This window comes from Triticum dicoccoides, chromosome 3A (assembly GCF_002162155.2).
Source record: "Triticum dicoccoides isolate Atlit2015 ecotype Zavitan chromosome 3A, WEW_v2.0, whole genome shotgun sequence".
Classification (NCBI taxonomy): Eukaryota; Viridiplantae; Streptophyta; class Magnoliopsida; order Poales; family Poaceae; genus Triticum; species Triticum dicoccoides.
In genome coordinates, this window is record NC_041384.1 from 467098341 (window position 1) to 467102173 (window position 3833).

Below are 3833 nucleotides of genomic sequence, written 5' to 3' on the forward strand. Positions count from 1 at the left end.
CGATAGGCGTGTCAGGGGAGGACAAGCGCGCGATGTTTCATCCCAAAAGCGACGCAAACTCGGGCCGCAGATGGGTAGAAAGCGGACAGAAAATGGACAAAAGTCTATTTGCTCATGCGCGCTGGGCCGTCTGGTTCGTTCCTTTTACCTCAAACTGACGCATCCGGACAGGATGAGGTCGCGCGGTGGAGTTAGCCTTACGTCCCGTGCCGCCCACATGTGGATGCCACTCTCTTGACCTGTGGCTTCTAGCAAATTCACTGGAATTTTCCGTCATTTGACCCGCCAAAATGAAATCGGTTTGGTAAACCTGCGGGGTTTTCTCGAAATTTTTACTGTTCTATCCTCAAAATCTTTTTTCTGAGACAACTTTATTTCCTCTGTCTTAGCACGGCTGGTTTCCAGAACCATGCCAAAAATAAAGACGTGCCTACCGATGGTCTCCAACTCCATGCCTAAACGTAGGAGCAGGTCCGATGCTCCGATCAAGCAGTCCGTCCATGCATGACCTCGTGGGTCGCCAGTCTGATCACGACAGGAGTGGCTCGATCCATGTGGTTTTGGCTGCAAAGAGGAGGGTGCGACGATGCTGTGTGGAGAACATTGACAGGTCTTGAGGTCTGCATGGCCATGGCGTAAGAGGACGCAAAGCTAGTGATCGTCGGTTGCTAATGGGAAGACCGGTTGAGGAGTCCCTGTCAAGCTCCGTCAGTGCCTCTGCCTGGAGAAATTCCCGTATCTATCTTCTGTCGCGCTAGGCTCTTCCTTTGCATATAATCATTAGATACACACGGCAATGTGCAGGTCAGTCGGTTACGTTTCTTGATGTTTCTTAGAATGTTTGATTAACAAACCTCCACAGTCGCTGAAAGTATGCCCGCTCTGCCATGGACGGCTAAGATCTGCTCGTGCGGCCCCGCTTGCATTCATGCCTGCGTTTCAACGGGCAAATGCTTCTGCACTTTTTAAGCAATGATGGAACCTAGAGGTAATGTTTGATTAACAGTGTTTTATATCCGCCTGGGTCATCCTATGTATGTACCCTGGACCAGTACTCAAGTCTGCTCATGCAAGTATGCAAGCCCTATGTAATGGTCGAGGAATAATGCAGAGCAGTCAGCCTTTGGTCTCCAACTCTGCATGCTATTCTAGTATGCTACCGTCATGTGGTTCTTCTTCTTCGTAGGCTTCTCGTATTGTCTGCACGTCCGATGCTCGGATCAATACGTACATGCATGACCTCCTCACCAGGATACCTGCTGGCTTGTCAGTTGTCACCGGTCTGATCAGGACAGTAGTGGCTTTCACTTGGATCCATGTGATTTTGGCTGCAAAGAGGAGGGTGCGACCCTGCGAGGCTCATTGACAGGGCGTGGGGGTCTGCATGGCGTAAGAGACCGCAAAGCTGGTGCTCTTTTTTTGGTTACTAATGGGAGGACCGGTTGACGAGTCCCTGTCAACCACCGTCAGTGCCCCCGCCTGGAGGAATTCATGTAGGTTCTTCCGTTGCATGATCACTAGATAAGGCGATGTTGATGGAGCAATGAGTGAGCATTATGATCGGCTCTACTTCCGTGGGAAGTGGTAACTGTATCTTTCTTCTTGCTCTCGAGATGGCGTGTATGTGGAGGGAGTTACCTACTAACCTCTACAGTCGCTAGAGGTTTCTCTGCTCGTGCGGGCGTGCTCGAGGCCGGCACAGTGCTCCGGTCGGAGGCGCGGCGCGGATCTGGCGGATGTGCGCTCCGGATCTGCAGTGGTTGCATGGGCGATGGTGATCTGCCTTTCGTGTTTTAGTTTTGGCCATGTTAAATGTTGGCCCTTGATTAGACTAGGTGGGCTCTCTCCGGCAAGGTGGTAGTCGGTGGTGGAACCACCGTCGGTGTTGGTCATGGTGGTGACCACTGCGACCTGCGGGCGGCAACCTCGTTGGAGATTGTGGTGCCTATTGAAAGTTTTTTGTGAGGGTTTCTCTTTCCAGATTCGGTGATTGACTTCAGCGGTGAGATGCAAACTATGAACAACGACTTTGACACAAAAGGGTGGTTGCGTAGCGGGGGTGATCGGATCGCATATAGCCGCTGGTATTGTGGAAAAGTGGTGGCGACAACACGTAAGTGACTTTGATGGTGCTGCTATTCAAGCACCTGGTCTCGAGCTCCAGGGTGAAAGACTAGGTTGACCGGAGTTGGTTATACCCCATAATGATGATATTTTTACGTCGTTATCTTATTGAAGGCACTGTTTGGATATGCTCGCACTGGTTCTTCAGGGTGAAGACCTAGATTCTGGCCTTGGTGGTTGGATCCGATGACGGCTACGCATGAACGCCGTTCCCTTCCTGAAGGCGTTGTTATTGAAGAACCTTATCGTTTGTGTGTTGTCATGATATAGTTGATGTGGATATGGTCCTTATTATAGTCTGCCGATCACAAATCTGATCACTTTAGGGTTTTTTTTCCTTGCCTACGCATAGCTTTGGTCTTATATGACATTGCTATTTGCCGACGTATTTTTTGTGTGCGTGCGTTGGTGTTGGCTATGCGCATTCTAGTTACACAAAGGCCGGGTGTATACTCATTGTATTTGTATTCTCTTGATGCTTTATTTTGAGCCAATAAAATTTATCCTTCATCGAAAAAATGCATGCCTGCTATTTAACGGGCAATTTGTTTTTGCGCTTTCTAAGCAATGATGGAACCTAGATGATTAACAGTGTTTCTATTGAGTACGGTGATTGAAAATAGGATAGACTAGATTTTTTTTTCCAAATACGCACGAGTATGCGTACTTTACTATAAAGAAGGAATGGAGTAAAGAGCCCTTTCACGTCAGTGTTTACAATATTACATGCACATGACACCACCCCTACTCCTACCTCACTTATATACTAAGGCCTCGTTTGGTTTGTAGAATTTTTATAGGAATTCTATAGGATGAGATTTGCAAAGGAAAAATTTCTTTAAAGCCCTTTGGTTTGTATGAATGGATTCCTATTCCTATGTAGGATAGGAATCAATCCTTCACATTTTGAAGGGAAAAAATATTAGCCTAGACTCAATGGAAAAAAAATCCTATCTGATGCATCAAATGACATCTCTTTCTCTATAGGAATTGACATGCATGTCATCTCACTTCCTATGATTTTTCTATTCCTATAACATTCCTATCCTATGAACCAAAGAAGGCTTAACTTGCCATTCTAGCCCACCTTTTCACCTTATGAAAGAATGCGTCCGTGTCTCCCTTAAGCAATCCCGCTTGTTTCCATGCTCTTCCTTCCTTGCATATCCGTAGGGTAACATAGTTCTTGGATGGTGAAGCTCCATCGAAGATTACAACGTTACGATGCTTCCATATCTTCCACATAACCAGGATGAAAACTGTCACGCGATCTCTACTCTGCTTTGTTGTACCTCCCTTGTCCCTGCACCAGTCTGTAATCCTAGTCTATCCTATATTTTCAATCACCATACTCAACAGAAACATAGGATAGACTATGATTTATTCAAGCTTGTCTTGTATTTCAAGGTCTTGTACTTCGATATATATGCCCATTAGGCTAAAGCAATACATCATCGATTCCACTGCTTACTTCTCTACTTACAGCTTCATATCCATGTGGGTCATCCATCATTTGGCTCTACATTGTTAAGTTGGCAATGATGAGGTTTTACTTTTCACGGAGCAGATAAATAAAGCACAATGACAGCGCGTACACGCAACACGCTTGCACTAACCGGCCGTTTTCTACTACAGGCAAACGCAATCATTTCCCCAAACTTCGGAAAACACGAGCTACCATGCAAGTTTGCAAACTTGTTTAGAATCTC

The 3833-nt window shown here is 46.4% G+C and overlaps 1 long non-coding RNA gene across 1 annotated transcript; it reads left to right on the forward strand.

Moving 5' to 3' along the window:
- The first annotated feature begins 21 nt into the window (after positions 1-21).
- On the forward strand, positions 22-2643 carry LOC119268595. The gene is made up of 2 exons (XR_005133236.1): positions 22-2113; positions 2239-2643. It is a non-coding gene; the product is annotated as an uncharacterized LOC119268595 (long non-coding RNA).
- The last annotated feature ends 1190 nt before the right edge of the window (positions 2644-3833 follow it).